The sequence below is a fragment of the Crinia signifera genome, chromosome 9 (genome assembly GCF_055691185.1).
Source record: "Crinia signifera chromosome 9, ASM5569118v1, whole genome shotgun sequence".
Classification (NCBI taxonomy): domain Eukaryota; kingdom Metazoa; phylum Chordata; class Amphibia; order Anura; family Myobatrachidae; genus Crinia; species Crinia signifera.
Genome location: NC_139225.1, coordinates 155,368,913 through 155,387,145, shown reverse-complemented (window position 1 = coordinate 155,387,145; position 18,233 = coordinate 155,368,913). Strand labels below are relative to the sequence as shown.

Genomic DNA, 18,233 nt, shown 5'->3' with positions numbered 1-18,233 from the left:
GCCAGCACAGACCTCACTATTCACAGGGGCTTTCCGCTGCTGTACTAATGTCATTTATTATATGACGCCCCACAATGCTTACTTAAATACATCACTTTATATGACTGGCTCCCATAATTGTTACATAATTATTCAGGTAGAGATGGTTTATTTCTGTTAACTTTGGATATGATGTATAATAGCTTTAGATTGTATACAACACATTATCGATAGAGCAGTTATGCGTCGTATCCAAAATAAAAAAAAAGAACAAAAAAATAAATAAAAAACTGCCTGGGTGAGATAAAGAACTTGGTGAAAAAAGAAAGAAAGCAGAAGAATTTAACTAAAAAATCACAGAAATAGCGTACAGGATAATAATGTCATTTTCTATGATAGTGGACAACCTACAGCATATAATAAACATTGTTTATACTGGATTGAAGGGCCCGAGTGCTGGAAATCATTTATGAATCATAAAATGCTATCCTGATAGCAAATAGAGGTTAATGACAACACACTATTTCCGTGAAATAAAACAGATCTCCCAGTTCTTTGGATTCTTTTCTGTAGACAGAATTCCACAAAAGAATTTCTGTGCCAGGAGAGTATTTTACTGTATTCACTAGCATGACCCCTGCACAGGCTCATCAGCAAAACTGTATTAACAGTAAGAATACAGATTGTCTTACCCCTGTGAGCTGGGTCTTCTTATATCAGCTACAAGAGTGTGTGAGCTATGGAATATTTTATTAGTAATCTTTAGTTAAACACACAAAAAATATGAGATGATCAGTATAGTAAGAATTCACACAAGGTCAAATTGCATTTGCAATTGAATGCATAGGCATTTCACTTAGACCGAGAAGAAAAGGCACATTGCAGCGATTAGATGAAATAAGAAATCCATTATTGCAGGCTGCAATATTTGTACCAATTACTCCTAAATTTTACCAAAATAGATTGCTATTGATATATACAGAAATATTTTGAAACAAGCCTTTGTGCTTAGACCTGCCCATGGGTGGAGCTAGATAAGCTCTTTGGGTGGAGCTAGATACGCCCCCTTAACAACATGACATGTTTTGAATCCATTGTCATATCCAGTGGTAACCTCAACACCGAGGATAATGTATTTTACAATGCAGCTTTCAGTCAGCCGAAACGAACAAATGCAGTAAAATTCCTTTAGACCTGTAATTAGCAAATAAAGCGATCAAGCATTATGCCAAGTCATTTGATTGTGGGAATTAAGTTAATGAAAGGAGAAATGTCACTGAGACTTTGCTGTAAATAAGGGATCCATCCCCCCCATTTTATGAGATGAAATTGGAAACAGCTTCGCTAAAGTTTTATGTTTCTCTGATTTTGGATCAATTGTGACAAATGTAGGATGAGGAGCAGCACAGGAGAACCTGCATAAGGTGACATTAATGGACGCTGGCTTTTACGGTTTACAGTAAATGTCTTGACAATCGCTGTGACGCTGCAGTGTGCTGTTGTACATTCTGTGCTGAGGCATTGTTAACGCTGGGTTATATATTGCAGAACGGAGAACAGAAAATATGTCTTTTTCACAATTGCTGTACCCAATATGATTACTTCAGACATCATGACGGATGACCGTAGTTTGGCTTTGGAAACCGGTCTATAGTCTATCACTGGTTCTCTCCAATCGGGTAATGGAAAGTTGCAGACAACGTGTGAAGAACAAAGTGCCTGTTAACATCAATACCGCTTCTTGTTCTCGTTAGCCTCTGGATGATTGCAGAGTTCACTTTTATGTTTGTTTATGAAAGGAAGTAAAACTTCAAATATTTTAAGCAGTAAAGAAAATAAATCAATTTCCTTTTGTAACTAATAATTAGAATGTCATTATTAAGCAGCAAATTTGCAGGATAATACAAAAGGTGTATCAGGCTCAGCCTTTAGATAATAATACAATTAATATAAACAGAAACCTTTATTGTGAGTAATGAATGCACCTGTGCTCCTGCTGGGTGACCTGGGAATAGGTCTGTGAGTAATAAGTACACTTGTGCTCCTGCTGGGTGACCTGGGAAATGTTGGTGAGTATTGACTACACCTTTGCTAATGCTGGGTGACTGGGTAATATGTCCGTGAGTAATGAGTACACCTGTGCACCTGCTGGGTGACCTGGGAATAGGTCTGTGAGTAATGAGTACACTTGTGCTCCTGCTGGGTGCCCTGGGAATATGTATGTAAGTAATGCGTACACCTGTGCACCTGCTGGGTGCCCTGGGAATATGTCTGTGAGTAATGAGTACACATGTGCACCTGCTGGGTGACCTGGAAATGTGTCCGTGAGTAATGAGTACACCTGTGCACCTGCCGGGTGACCTGGAAAATGTGTCAGTGAGTAATGAGTACACATGTGCACCTGCTGGGTGACCTGGGAATATGTCTGTGAGTAATGAGTACACCTGTGCACCTGCTGGGTGACCTGGGAATATGTCTGTGAGTAATGAGTACACCTATGCACCTGCTGGGTGACCTGGAAATGTGTCTGTGAGTAATGAGTACACCTGTGCACCTGCCGGGTGACCTGGGAAATGTGTCAGTGAGTAATGAGTACACATGTGCACCTGCTGGGTGACCTGGGAATAAGTCCGTGAGTAATGAGTACACCTGTGCACCTGCTGGGTGACCTGGGAATATGTCCGTGAGTAATGAGTACACCTGTGCACCTGCTGGGTGACCTGTGAATATGTCCGTGAGTAATGAGAACACCTGTGCACCTGCTGGGTGACCTGGGAATAGGTCTGTGAGTAATGAGTACACTTGTGCTCCTGCTGGGTGATCTGGGAATATGTCTGTGAGTAATGAGTACACATGTGCACCTGCTGGGTGACCTGGGAATATGTCAGTGAGTAATGAGTACACCTGTTCACCTGCTGGTTGACCTGGGAATATGTTTGTGAGTACTGAGTACACCTGTGCACCTGCTTGGTGACCTGGGAAATACCTCTGATTAATGAGGACAACTGTGCACCTGCTGGGTGACCTGGGTAAAATGCCTCTTGAGTAATGACTACACCTATGCACCTGCTGGGTGACCTGGGAAATGTTGGTGAGTATTGACTACACCTTTGCTAATGCTGGGTGACTGGGTAATATGTCCGTGAGTAATGAGTACACCTGTGCTCCTGCTGAGTCACCTGGGAATATGTCTGTAAGTAATGAGCACACCTGTGCACCTGCTGGGTAGCCTGGCATCCAGTTGGGTTCCTTAAGCATTTTACTTGGAGAATTGCTTTGTTCTCTCCTTTCTAACTATAGACTGCCATTCCATTATTGGTGTAACCAGCGCCCATGGAAACTCCACACTGAAGCAATAAGAATTCTTATTGGCCGGGATCTCGGCAGCAGAGGAGAAAAGGGGAACATTTTGGAGAAATGTAATCTGAACCACCTGTCCCACCTCTCCAGACTCTGAAGTGTACAGTTTGGGAAATGCATCAGTCCTACATTGCTGTTTTCCGGGCATGACCAGCGCAAATTCACACAACATCGCTAATGAACATTCCTTTATCTCAGCTTGGTCCCCGTGATTTCTGCAGTGTATAACATCCTCCTAATAGTAATAATGATAGAGACACTTCTTGCTGCAGGAGAGATGCATCCAACCTTCCAAAGAGGACATGGAGAAATGCATAATGTCTTAAGAGGAGATGAATCAAACCTTCTAAAGATATATGGAGACATGAAAAGACCCATAACGTAAGATGAATACAGACTTCTACAGAGGACATGGAGAATGCCTAGACCCTTAAGTGGAGCTGAATCCAACCTCATCAAATTTACATGCGGAAAGCTTAGGCGCGTAAGGGGAGATGGATCAACACTTTTAAACGGGACATGCAGAAAAGAGTAGACATTTAAGGGGAGAGGAATCAAACCTGAGAAATATCACATGCAGAAATAAATGCGTACAGTAGGTCCCTAAGGGGAGATGAATAAAACATCCTAAAGAGGACATACAGAAACGCACACCTGGGAACAGGGACAGCCGCACTGCAACACATTAACCCCCACTGGGCCCAATCACCTGGAGCATTCGTCTGCAGAGTCGGAGGAGTGGGCACCGTTGCAGAAAATCGGTACATGGGTACATTTGTTTTTTAGCCGGTACAGTCCCGGTAAAATCAGTACAGTTGGAGGGTATGTGATTAGTAGAATACCGAAATTAAACCACAGATACCTAAATGCAATCTCTCCGGGGCTATTTATCTCAGGAACCAGTGGCCAGATTGCAACATACAGCGAGTGAAGATATCAAATGGTCTAAAGCAGGGGTGCTAAAACAGGTCCTCGAGATCTACCAGCGGTACACGTTTTCCAAATCACCTAGCTGGTGCACAGCTGCAGTCATTACTAACTGTCTCATGACCCAAAACACCTAGCCGGTGCACAGCTGCAGTCATTACTAAGTGTCTCATGACCCAAATCACCTAGCTGGTGCACAGCTGCAGTCATTACTGTCACATTTCCCAGATCACCTAGCTGGTGCACAGCTGTAGTCATTACTAACTGTCACATTCCCCAGATCCCCTAGCTGGTGCACAGCTGTAGTCATTACTAACTGTCACATTTCCCAGATCACCTAGCTGGTGCACAGCTGTAGTCATTACTAACTGTCTCATGACCCAAAACACCTAGTTGGTGCACAGCTCCAGTCATTACTAACTGTCACATGACCCAAATCACCTAGCCGGTGCACAGCTGCAGTCATTACTAAGTGTCTCATGACCCAAATCACCTAGCTGGTGCACAGCTGCAGTCATTACTGTCACATTTCCCAGATCACCTAGCTGGTGCACAGCTGCAGTCATTACTAACTGTCTCATGACCCAAATCACCTAAGTGGTGCACAGCTGCAGTCATTACTAACGGTCACATGACCCAAATCACCTAGCTGGTGCACAGCTGCAGTCATTACTAACTGTCACATGACCCAAATCACATAGCCGGTGCACAGCTGTAGTCATTGCTAACTGTCACATGTCCCAGATCACCTAGCTGGTGCACAGCTGTTAGTCATTACTAACTGTCACATAACCCAAATCACCTAGCCGGTGCACAGCTGCAGTCATTACTAACTGTCACATGACCCAAATCACCTAGCCGGTGCACAGCTGCAGTCATTACTAACTGTCACATGACCCAAATCACATAGCCGGTGCACAGCTGCAGTCATTACTGTCCCATTTCCCAGATCACCTAGCTGGTGCACAGCTGCAGTCATTACTAACTGTCACATGACCCAAATCACCTAGCCGGTGCACAGCTGCAGTCATTACTAACTGTCACATGACCCAAATCACATAGCCAGTGCACAGCTGCAGTCATTACTGTCACATTTCCCAGATCACCTAGCTGGTGCACAGCTGCAGTCATTACTAACTGTCTCATGACCCAAATCACCTAGCCGTTGCACAGCTGCAGTCATTACTAACGGTCACATGACCCAAATCACCTAGCTGGTGCACAGCTGCAGTCATCACTAACTGTCACATGACCCAAATCACCTAGCTGGTGCACAGCTGTAGTCATTGCTAACTGTCACATGTCCTAGATCACCTAGCTGGTGCACAGCTATTAGTCATTACTAACTGTCACATGACCCAAATCACCTAGCCGGTGCACAGCTGCAGTCATTACTAACTGTAACATGAACCAAATTACATAGCCGGTGCACAGCTGCAGTCATTACTAACTGTCACGTGGCCCACATCACCTAGCTGGTGCACAGCTGTAGTCATTACTAACGGTCACATTTTCAAAAATTTGCATTCATCCTACTATAGATCTACAGGTTGATACACATGAACTGTTGGTAGATCTTGAGGACAGGTTTGGCCACCCCTGGTCTAAAAAGCCTGCCCCATCTCGAGGCTGTGCATACTGTATATACGCCACATATACAGATGGGGCAGGCCTCTTCCTTGCTGGCGAATCGCCAGAACGTCAGCGCTGGTGATCCGCCAGCGGCCTGCCTAACCATCTGAAGCACGTCTCAATCTCCGTCGGGGGGGCGACGGGAACCCTGTCCGTCTCCGCCTCAGGGAGATGGACAGGGTTAGGAGGGGGGGGGGGGGGGGGTGCGGGCAGGCAGGCGACGGGGACCCCGTGTTACCACCGACAAGCCGGCGGTGACCCGGGGGAACGGCTAGAAGCGTCATCGGAAGGGGACGCGCGTGCCTCTCGTGCGCGCGCGTCCCCTTCTCGCTATGCAGATGGCGCTGGCGGGGGATGGCGGCTGGCGTCGCCATCGCCATCCCCTGCCAAGATGGGACCTGCCCCATCTGTACAATCAAGTACAATTATAGGGGCAAATTAGTAAAACAAAGGGACTGGAAACATTATATGATTTTAAGTGAACTAGAATGAAAGCTAAAATCACAACTTTGTGCAAGGCTTCGGAACATAGCATGAAACAATGCCAGGTGATACACAGGAGGAATACAGAACTGGGAGACTAAACCGCCAGCAGGAGAGACTGAACCGCCAGCAGGACAGCAGGAGAGACTGAACTGCCAGCAGGAGAGAGCATTCTGATATGGCGATAGCCCATTGTAGCCTATGGCTACACATCGCATTGCCCGAGCAGGGCAGTGCGGTAAGAGGGGTCGGCGGGGGTCAGTGCATAACCGCGCATGCACTGACCCCCCGGCTTCCGGGTTAAGGCTTTGCAGGGATGGGCTCCTTTCGGAGCCCTGTCCCTGCTCCCTTATTATTGATACATTGCCCCAAAATGATCGCATTTTACAATGCGATCCTGGGCGGTAATTCTCCGCCCAGATCGCATTGTAAATGCTATCATGATAAATGTGCCCCTAAGCCGCCATCAGGAGAGACTGAACCGCCAGCAGGATAGACTAAGCCGCCAGCAGGAGAGATTGAACCGCCAGCAGGACAGCAGGACAGACTAAGCCGCCAGCAGGAGAGACTGAACCGCCAGCAGGAGAGACTAAGCAGCCAGCAAGATTGACTGAACTGCCAGCAGGAGAGACTGAACCGCCACAGTCTCACGTGAATACGTCTCCCTACACGTATCATCGCTTCCAACTCCAAGGAAGATTAGCATGTGAATTCTCAGCACCATCCATTAGGGTAGCAAGGACCTTCAGCTCACACACTGCACACATAATCCATTTGTAGAAGCCAAGCTTTAACAACTGAGAAAAGCAATTTATTTTAGAATCGTCCATATACTGCTAAATTAACCTAGATGAATGAGTTATAAAGGTGGAACCGGTGTCACCGTGGAATAGAGGATGATAGAGAATGTGTTTATTCAATGTTTTCCCAACCACAATCCTTTACAAATATTTACAGGGTTATTTCTCGCCGCGCCCGGCTGCGGCGACTGCTCAGAACGAACACGTAGAGTGTCATAAAAAGAGAGAAGGGATACAAATATCCACAGAAAAAGGCGCTGGTGTATGAGTGGGTTGGCTAATGAAGCTGCAGTCTGAAAAAAAAGGGGGAGTCAGCCCCAATATAATGGTAAACAAAAACGAAAGTGGTTGACTGCGCTAAGTGATGGGAGCAAATTATCTAGTACAATGAATAAATTCGTAAAAAAACAATACTGATAATAGTAATAATAAGAATAAAAATGGATATAGAATAAAATACTGGCCAGGTGTGTGGTAAAAAAAGGGGGTTGAACAATTTATTTTAACTCTATTGACATGAATAAAGACAGAGTAAAATAGCAATAAAATAGTTAAAAGATGACACTGGTCATATAGTCACCCTCAGATGCATGTGAACAGTCCAGTTCAATTGATTGGTCTCAGATTTTGGATCCTGTTGGTAGAATTGGATGAGTGGATCCACACCTGGAGATATCGAATTCTCCCGTAGAATGGTGGCAAAGTGAGGGGCCAGTTCACTTTGCGAAAGATGATGAATGTCACACTGTGTGTGATCCTCGGTGATGGTATTGTGGTGCTTGGGGGAACACTGGACCTCTATAATCCCAGCCGGGCTTGTTAAGGGGGTGGCGTGCCTCCAGATGGATCAAAGCCTCAGATGGAATTGTGGGTTTCCCAAGTGTAGCACTCGTTGGTAGTGTCCAGATGGTAGATGGTGATAACTGGATATACGATACTCCCGTTTGTAGAGGTGCAAAGTTCAATTGCATAGAAAGTAGGGACCGTGGATATCAGATCTGAGGGGTGAGCAGGTCATCAGAGTGGCACCTACGCGTTTCGCCGCTCTCAGCAGCTTTTTCAAGGTGACTCGTGTGGTATATTGTCTGGGTTTAAATACCCTGTGTAATGAGCAAGATTACACACACCTGACCATGATCGTTAGAAAAAAACATATTCGCTAAACAAAACATATATGTTTTGTTTAGCGAATATGTTTTTTTCTAACGATCATGGTCAGGTGTGTGTAATCTTGCTCATTACACAGGGTATTTAAACCCAGACAATATACCACACAAGTCACCTTGAAAAAGCTGCTGAGAGCGGCGAAACGCGTAGGTGCCACTCTGATGACCTGCTCACCCCTCAGATCTGATATCCACGGTCCCTACTTTCTATGCAATTGAACTTTGCACCTCTACAAACGGGAGTATCGTATATCCAGTTATCACCATCTACCATCTGGACACTACCAACGAGTGCTACACTTGGGAAACCCACAATTCCATCTGAGGCTTTGATCCATCTGGAGGCACGCCACCCCCTTAACAAGCCCGGCTGGGATTATAGAGGTCCAGTGTTCCCCCAAGCACCACAATACCATCACCGAGGATCACACACAGTGTGACATTCATCATCTTTCGCAAAGTGAACTGGCCCCTCACTTTGCCACCATTCTACGGGAGAATTCGATATCTCCAGGTGTGGATCCACTCATCCAATTCTACCAACAGGATCCAAAATCTGAGACCAATCAATTGAACTGGACTGTTCACATGCATCTGAGGGTGACTATATGACCAGTGTCATCTTTTAACTATTTTATTGCTATTTTACTCTGTCTTTATTCATGTCAATAGAGTTAAAATAAATTGTTCAACCCCCTTTTTTTACCACACACCTGGCCAGTATTTTATTCTATATCCATTTTTATTCTTATTATTACTATTATCAGTATTGTTTTTTTACGAATGTATTCATTGTACTAGATAATTTGCTCCCATCACTTAGCGCAGTCAACCACTTTCGTTTTTGTTTTTACGTAGAGTGTCATGGCTGCTAAATCTCCAGGCTCATTGAGTAACCCTCTCCATGATGGGTGACAGGTGGGTGTATTAAGTGCATCCATGATAGGCGGTATAATGTGGTGTGCCAAAGTTGGCACAAAGGCTTAGAGGGCCCATTTATCAAGCTCTTCAGCCCTTAAATCAAATGAAAATATCAGTTTGTTATATTTAAATGTAAATAATGTGTAATGTCAAATCAGGAGATATTGCAGATACACAAAAAATGCATCATAGCACAGTCCCCATACAATAATGGGTCCATCGTGGTGGTTCTATATAACTTGCTCCAAAAGTTATCAGAGCACCTCTGCATAAGGTAAAGCCCCCTGCAGGTGGTGGTGGTACTCCGCTCACCTCCTTGGGGCATCACCCAGCAGGAGGCGTGTCATACCATCTGTCTCTGGTGGGGTATGGCTGCAGCCAATGCCCCTCCCCCATAGTGACTTGAGTGGTTAGACCGCACACATGAGTTGTGTGACCAGATTACAACCTGGGAGCAAAGTGGTCCCATAGGTGGTCCCTTTCATTGCTACTAATCTTCATAAACCGGCAACTCCAGCTCATTATACACACCCCCCCCCCCCCCCATAAAAAAAAGTATCAGGGGTACCTTATCAGGTTTCAGGGGTATCACTGTGTGGTATATTGTAAACTGGGTGTCACTGGGTGGCATAGTGTAAACTTGGGGGCACAGTGCGGCATAGTGTAAACTTGGGGACACTGTGTGGCATAATGTGAACAGGGGGCACTGTGTGGCATAATGTGAACAGGGGCACTGTGTGGCATAATGTTAACGGGGGGGGCACTGTGTGGCATAATATGAAATGGGGGTACACTGTGGCATAATGTGAACTGGGGGACTGTGGCATAATGTGAACTGGGGGCACTGAGGGATAATGTGAATTGGGGACACTGTGTGGCAAAATGTGAACTAAGGGGGAACAGTGCAGCATAATGTGAACTGGGGGGGGATGGGATGGTGCGGCATAATGTGAACTGAAGACAGGATGTTGTCCATAGCAACCAATCAGAATATACTTATTTAGTACCTTCTAGACAATAAAATAATCTGGTTGCTATGGCAACATACCATCTTCAATGGAACTCCGGCCTTAGTTGGGAATGGAACTCCAACCTTAAATGGGAGTCCTATTGAAGATGGGGTGTCCTCGAGAGCTACCAACAGTCCATGTTTTCCAGGTCTCCTCACAGAATCAAGTGAAGTAATTAGCTCCAGCTGTGGATCTTTTAAAGTGTGTTAGCCAGTAATGAGTGCACCTGTGCAGCAGCTGGGTTGTCTGGCAGATGTGAACTGTTGGTAGCTCTCGAGGACTGGAGTTGGCTGCCACTGTTCTAGTTCCATCCGATCCCCTCTTCTTCTGTTTGTCTCCAGTTACACCTAACGAAGGACGTTTATTGCAGTGGGATGTAATCACAGGTTACACCCGGCGTACCACGGCAATGCATCGCTTTAGGAGGCTTTAATTAAGACGACAGAATAGAGCCTAATCACGTTATTAGATTTACTGGAATGCAACTAATTGCTAGCGAGAATTCACCAGCATCCTGCATTCTCCATGTTGTCATCTGTGCAGTGAGGACAATAAACTCTGCTGCTACTGTAGCTTCTAACCGGTACCTGGGTAATCCAGAAAAACAGGGACTGCGTCCCCTACTATCAGCCTTGCTGGCATGTTTACTTATCGATTCACGCGGTTGACGGTTGTGATGAGAAATGATTGAGTAAAACTAATGAAAAATAACAGCCGGATAAGAGTCCGTCCTGGCAAAGGAGCCTGAGGGCCAGATTTACTGAGCTTCAAAAGTGATAAAATGGAGAGTGATAAACAGCCGGCCAATCAGCTCCTGTCTGACATTTTTCAAACACAGTCTGTGACATGGAAGTTAGGAGCTGATTGGCTGGCTGTTTATCACTATTGAAGCTTAGTGCATCTGGCCCCTACTGCCAGCCAACCTAATGTGCCGACGGGAGGCGATCCAGGGGGCCCCTCTACGCTCTGATGTCATTTAGAGGTCATCAAAGCACCCTAACAGTCCAAGTATGAAGGATAACCAGAACGTGACGTAATTAGAGCATGGTTGCCTACCCTCTCGGAATGGCCGGGAGGGTCCCTGAAATTGGGTCCCCATCCCGTGCCTCCCAGAATTGTGCCTGTCCTCCAATCAGGGCATGGCATAGCATATCACTGTAGCTCCACCTCCCCACTATACAATGCCTGAAATGCCAGCATTGCACGTCAGGGGGTGTGGCTAAAAGGATGCGCTCGTGCTGGTCATGCCCCCAATGCATCATACTTTTGTAGCACCGCCCCATTCTGCCCCTTTCCTACCCTGACCCCTTCCTCAAGAGAACCGGCCCAAAGGTAGGAAAACCTGAATTAGAACCTCAGTCATTTTGATTTAACCATCTGTGCTCACTCATAAATATCTTTAAATTCTTGACTGTTTGGGCACCTTGGGGACAAAGTTAGGGAACCCCAGATATAGGCTTACTATGCACACGCACAAACAAAGAAGGTAGCAGATTAGATGGGATCTTCTATAAAGTCCCAGCGCTGAGGCTGCAGGGGTTTGAGTTGCTGTGACATCACAAGCCCCGCCCCTGGACACAGAGTGATCAATCCAGACTGTGCATTTTTGTAAGGCCACCAGGTTGTAACTGCCACTCTAGCACCTGCTGCAGCAGGAGACAGGGATTATGATTGACGTACCTGGTCATGCATTAGCACTCCAGCTATTTCATGTCCGCTCTTCCCCTCAGTAACACACAACCTCCCATATATACTGTATTAATGGCAGGGAAATAGTGGCTTTATATCGCTCTGTAATAAGATGACAGGGACCTACAAAGGGAGGCGTCATATGCTTGGGGGTGAGGAGGAATACTCAGAGAGCTACCTCTGCTTCCATTATCTTCATGCGTGTTCTGGGACATCAGTAATATCCCTTCCAAACAATTCATTCATTGCTAATTGTGATTGAGGCGACGGATTCTCTACCTGATCCTCATACTGCCAGTAAAGAGGTGACCTTTAATTGCTGTAATAATCGGCTATAATGAAGTGAGTAGCATTTGCGTCGGGGTGATGACTGCAAGTTTTCCTTTCCCTGAGCGATGGCTGCGGTGTCGCGGTGACAGGTTAACCCCTCGTGCAGGGGAAAGAGCAATTTAATGTTTTCTCAATTTTCCCCTCACCTGCACAAAATACATGTATTGTTATATGCAACCTTTACTTCACTGCTTGTACTGTGCACACCTCCCTGCAACCTTTACTTCACTGCTTGTACTGTGCACGCCTCCCTGCAACCTTACTACGCTGCTTGTACTGTGCACTCCTCCCTACAACCTGTACTTCACCAGCTTGTACTGTGCACGCCTCCCTGCAACCTTTACTTCACTGCTTGTACTGTGCATGCCTCCCTGCAACCTGTACTTCACTGCTTGTACTGTGCACGCCTCCCTGCAACCTTTACTTCACTGCTTGTACTGTACACTCCTCCCTGCAACCTGTACTTCACTGCTTGTACTGTGCACGCCTCCATGCAACCTTTACTTCACTTCTTGTACTGTGCACTCCTCCCTGCAACCTGTACTTCACTGATTGTAATGTGCACGCCTCCCTGCAACCTTTACTTCACTGCTTGTACTGTACACTCCTCCCTGCAACCTGTACTTCACTGCTTGTACTGTGAACGCCTCCATGCAACCTTTACTTCACTTCTTGTACTGTGCACTCCTCCCTGCAACCTGTACTTCACTGATTGTAATGTGCACGCCTCCCTGCAACCTTACTATGCTGCTTGTACTGTACACTCCTCCCTGCAAAATGTACTTCACTGCTTGTACTGTACACACCTCCCTACAACCTTTACAACACTGCTTGTACTGTGCATGCCTCCCTGCAACCTTTACTTCACAGTTGTACTGTGCACTCCTCCCTGCAACCTTTACTTCACTGCTTGTACTATGCACACCTCCCTGCAACCTTTAATTCACTGCTTGTACTGTGCACTCCTCCCTGCAACCTTTACTTCACTGCTTGTACTATGCACACCTCCCTGCAACCTTTACTTCACTGCTTGTACTGTGCACACCTCCCTGCAACCTTACTACACTGCTTGTACTGTGCACACCTCCCTGCAACCATAACAACACTGCTTGTACTGTGCACACCTCCCTGCAACCTTTACTTCACAGCTTGTACTGTGCAAGCCTCCCTGCAACCTTTACTTCACTGCTTGTACTGTGCAAGCCTCCCTGCAACCTTTACTTCACTGTTTGTACTGTGCACGCCTCCCTGCAAGGGGGGGGTTGGGGGCTTCCAGCACCGGTCCTGACCAATGTAGTGTCCTATGCTTTTTGTGCATCTTAAACAATGTGGGGGGTGGGCACTGTTTAAATAATAAAAACTAAAAAAAAACATTATGAACAACTTGTGTTGACCTTTCCCATGTCAACATTTGCTTGTGTCAATATCTACCTAGACCATGTCGACCTTTTTATGTTTCGACCAATAGTAGTTGACATATTGATCTAGACACTGTCAGCCCATGGACCGGATACCATTCTGCAGCCTGACAACAGCTCATAAGCATTATCTTATATAGTCATTTAAAAGCATCCAGCTGGGCTATTTTGTCCCCTGACATGATCCAACACATGTCGATCTTTGGTGTCGACTGTTGACCCTTTGACCCGATGGATGGAAGCCCTATTTTAGCCAACCTGGCTTTTCTCCATATGATAAATACGTAGCCCTGGAATCCTGCAGACTCGCTCCCCCCTCCCAATAACCCAGAAGTGGTACATGACCTTGACCGTGTGACCTCCGCACCTGCACAGCTGTCCCCCAGAGAAGCACAAGACAGAGACCGCAAATCGACAGGTCCATCAGAATTAAATAGACAGCACTTAACAATATAACACAAGCGAATGCACTAAATCTCTCCCCCTGACATAATCCCCCGTAATCTCACTGGTTGATCGCATTGTCTCTTATCCGTAAATATTTATCCGCTGACTACATGTTTGCATTTGGAGGACTATGAAAAGAACTGCGCGGCACTCATATGTATTTTCAAGCCAAGGGGCTCTTGTTATACATCGCGTCCTTATAACATCACATCATTATATCGCTGAATTGCCGCTAGGGGGAACAAAAGAAAGAAAGAAATTTGAACATGAAATGGTTCCTCGGGGTTCTGTTCCCAGCAGACAAAGATCTTCTGCAAATCTAATGTTGATGTAACAAATAATAATGAAAATAAAAATAAAAACAAGGGGGAGAGAAAAAAAAAAAAAAAACGAGGTCTCAGCGTGACATACATCACCATTTATTATATAGCGCACAAAGATATTTATCTGGGATGCTCCGGGCTTAATGTGGCAGGAGAGGAATTGCTTTGTCAGGCACAGAAATAGGATTTGCTTAAATTCCAGAATGAAGAGGATATTACAGTATATTATTTGTGTATATTTCTCAGCGCACTCTGGGAGTGCCGGCGTTGTACAACTGCTGACAACAGGATGTGTGTGTGTGTGTAACACCAAACTTTGCATCTTCCCGGTGATGTTGGCGCTGGAATTGCTCCGATAACACCATCTAGTTGCTTTTGGTGTGCAGAACACTTGAATTCCCCACATAGAGGGGATGAGCATTTTGTTATATTGTGAAAAGGGGAATCTGCTGTAGCTCTGCCTCTAACTATGATACAAGTTGAGTGTCCCTTATCCAAAATGCTCGGGATCAGAAGCATTTTGTTGAACAGGTTATTCTGTAACTATTTTGGAATATTTTTTAATTTCTCAGGCACTGAATTTGAATGCCCAACAATCATTTTCTTGCAAATATTTAGAGCAAGTTACATATCATGTCCCCAGTAGTGCCAGTTACATATCATGTCCCCAGTAGTGCCAGTTACATATCATGTCCCCAGTAGTGCCAGTTACATATCATGTCCCCAGTAGTGCCAGTTACATATCATGTCCTCAGTAGTGCCAGTTACATATCATGTCCTCACTAGTGCCAGTTACATATCATGTCCCCAGTAGTGCCAGTTACATATCATGTCCCCAGTAGTGCCAGTGACATATGTCCTCAGTAGTGCCAGTTACATATCATGTCCCCACTAGTGCCAGTGACATATCATGTCCCCACTAGTGCCAGTGACATATCATGTCCCCACTAGTGCCAGTGACATATCATGTCCCCAGTAGTGCCAGTGACATATCATGACCCCACTAGTGCCAGTTGCATATCATGTCCCCACTAGTGCCAGTGACATATCATGTCCCCAGTAGTGCCAGTTACATATCATGTCCCCACTAGTGCCAGTTACATATCATGTCCCCACTAGTGCCAGTTACATATCATGTCCCCACTAGAGCCAGTGACATATCATGTCCCCACTAGTGCCAGTGACATATCATGTCCCCACTAGTGCCAGTGACATATCATGTCCCCACTAGTGCCAGTGACATATCATGTCCCCACTAGTGCCAGTGACATATCATGTCCCCACTAGTGCCAGTGACATATCATGTCCCCACTAGTGCCAGTGACATATCATGTCCTCAGTAGTGCCAGTTACACATCATGTCCCCAGTAGTGCCAGTTACACATCATGTCCCCAGTAGTGCCAGTTACACGTCATGTCCCCAGTAGTGCCAGTTACACATCATGTCTCCAGTAGTGCCAGTGACATGTCATGTCCCCAGTAGTGCCAGTTACATATCATGTCCTCAGTAGTGCCAGTGACATGACATGTCCCCAGTAGTGCCAGTTACACATCATGTCCCCACTAGTGCCAGTGACATATCATGTCCCCAGTAGTGCCAGTGACATATGTCCCCAGTAGTGCCAGTGACATATCATGTCCTCAGTAGTGCCAGTTACACATCATGTCCCCAGTAGTGCCAGTGACATATCATGTCCTCAGTAGTGCCAGTTACACATCATGTCCTCAGTAGTGCCAGTTACACATCATGTCCCCAGTAGTGCCAGTGACATATGTCCTCAGTAGTGCCAGTGACATATCATGTCCTCAGTAGTGCCAGTTACATGTCATGTCCTCAGTAGTGCCAGTTACACATCATGTCCCCCGTAGTGCCAGTTACAGATGTACCAGTAGGTTTTTAGCCCCCCAAAAAAGTACATTTTGGAAACTATGGCTTTTGGAATAATTTGGATAACGGATATATGGATAAGGGATACTCAGCCTCTACAGTGTTGCATAATATCGCCAGATACAGTAGGAATGTAAAGCCGATTTTCTGTCCTTGATGGCATCTGAACTCGGAGTGGAGGCCCATTTCTCTCTGTGAGGCCTTAGAAACCCAGCAGTCTATTTATCAACCGGAGAAGAGCCAATTGTCTAGAGAAAGTTTTCTCCAGGGAATTGCTTACTGCAAGTTATGAATGGGGTCTCTCCGGAGTCTGAGGAAAGGTCGCACCATGGCATACTGTAGGCTGCTGTCTGTTACATTACAGATGTGTTAATAAATACGCCTTTCCCGTGATTGGACTGACGCGATAATGTCACAGGGTAACCGGTTCTGCAGATGTGGACACTACTGCGTCGGCGTTATTTACATGTCGGTAAATCCTCGTTTCCTCCGGGGAACTTTTAGATTTCAGACTTTATATCTTGAGCAGATTTTTCTTTCAGTGATAAAATTCTGTATTTCCATTAAGATGTCATTTGTGGCAGCACATCACATAAATGTACAGCACCTCAGAGACTCTGCTCCTTGGAGGGTGACATATCTGGATTTAAGCTGAGAGTTCCTAGTTCAGGTTCCTGTCAGCTCTCATTTGCCTTGGGAGACTCATTTACTACCTGAGTGCTGCACACATCATTTATATGATGCCAAGGATATAATGCGATTTGTGGAGATGGAGGCATCGAGGATCGAGGTACGGAGGCATAGAGGTGCAGAAGAAACAATACACATGGGCATAAGTAACACTGGGGTACTAGTTAAAAGCTTGTCAAAATGACGGCTTCTGCAATGTACTTTCATTATGAGCTGTGACAGTTTTTACATTCCCTTTGAGCTGTGACAGTTTTTAGCTAGCAAACTCCCCACCCCAACCCCAGTCACTATCTGCTACTACCTCCAATCTCTGTTATTGCAGCTCCCTGTCTCTATGACATATTCAGCAAATTTGAAACCGATTCAGTGTCCCTGCAAATATTGCTTTTAATTTCTGTTAAGACATATTTTAGCACACAAAGGCAATGGAGCACGTTACCAAGGTTGTCAGCTCCATACTGCGCAAGTTTAAGAGTTCAATCAGCGCACACGTTGGAGCAGGTTACACTCTCTAAGACGCCGGCTTGTTACACCGATGCTAGGACACGCCCCTACATGTTTCGTCATCCAGACTTCATCAGAGGGCTGGCCTAATGGCGGTCAATATAATATCAAATATCTTACAAGGTTGGCTCCACACTCCATTTCAGCCAAAGTGTGTGGAGCCAGAGTCCAGATACTGCACAACTAAAATATTGAGAGGTATGCAAAAGTGCCAGGCCCACAGACCTGTAACTGGAGGGGGAGTTGGAGAGGAAGATCCCGATGACAACGAAAAGGTACTGTGGCAATGTGGCATAATTAGTAAGGCATAATATGTGGCAAGGGATAGTACTGTGTGGGGTATAATATGGTGGTGGTGCAAGGGATAGTACTGTGTGGGGTATAATAAGGTGGTGGTGCAAGGGATATTACTGTGTGGGGTATAATATGGTGCAAGTGATATTACTGTGTGGGGTATAATATGGTGCAAGGGATATTACTGTGTGAGGTATAATATGGTGCAAGGGATATTACTGTGTGGGGTATAATATGTGGCAAGGGATAATATTGTGGCCTTTTTTCAGATCTGATCGCAGTACAAATTTGTTTGGAAAATGGGCAAAACCATGTGCACTGCAGGTGGGGCAGATGTGCAGAGAGTTAGATTTGTGTGAGTTATTTTGTTTC

The 18,233-nt window shown here is 45.6% G+C and overlaps 1 protein-coding gene across 1 annotated transcript in view; it reads right to left on the bottom strand.

The window, feature by feature from the left end:
- LOC146036361 (protein diaphanous homolog 2-like) overlaps positions 1 to 18,233 on the bottom strand; it is a 218,367-nt gene that overhangs the window by 137,675 nt on the left and 62,459 nt on the right. The window lies entirely within an intron of this gene.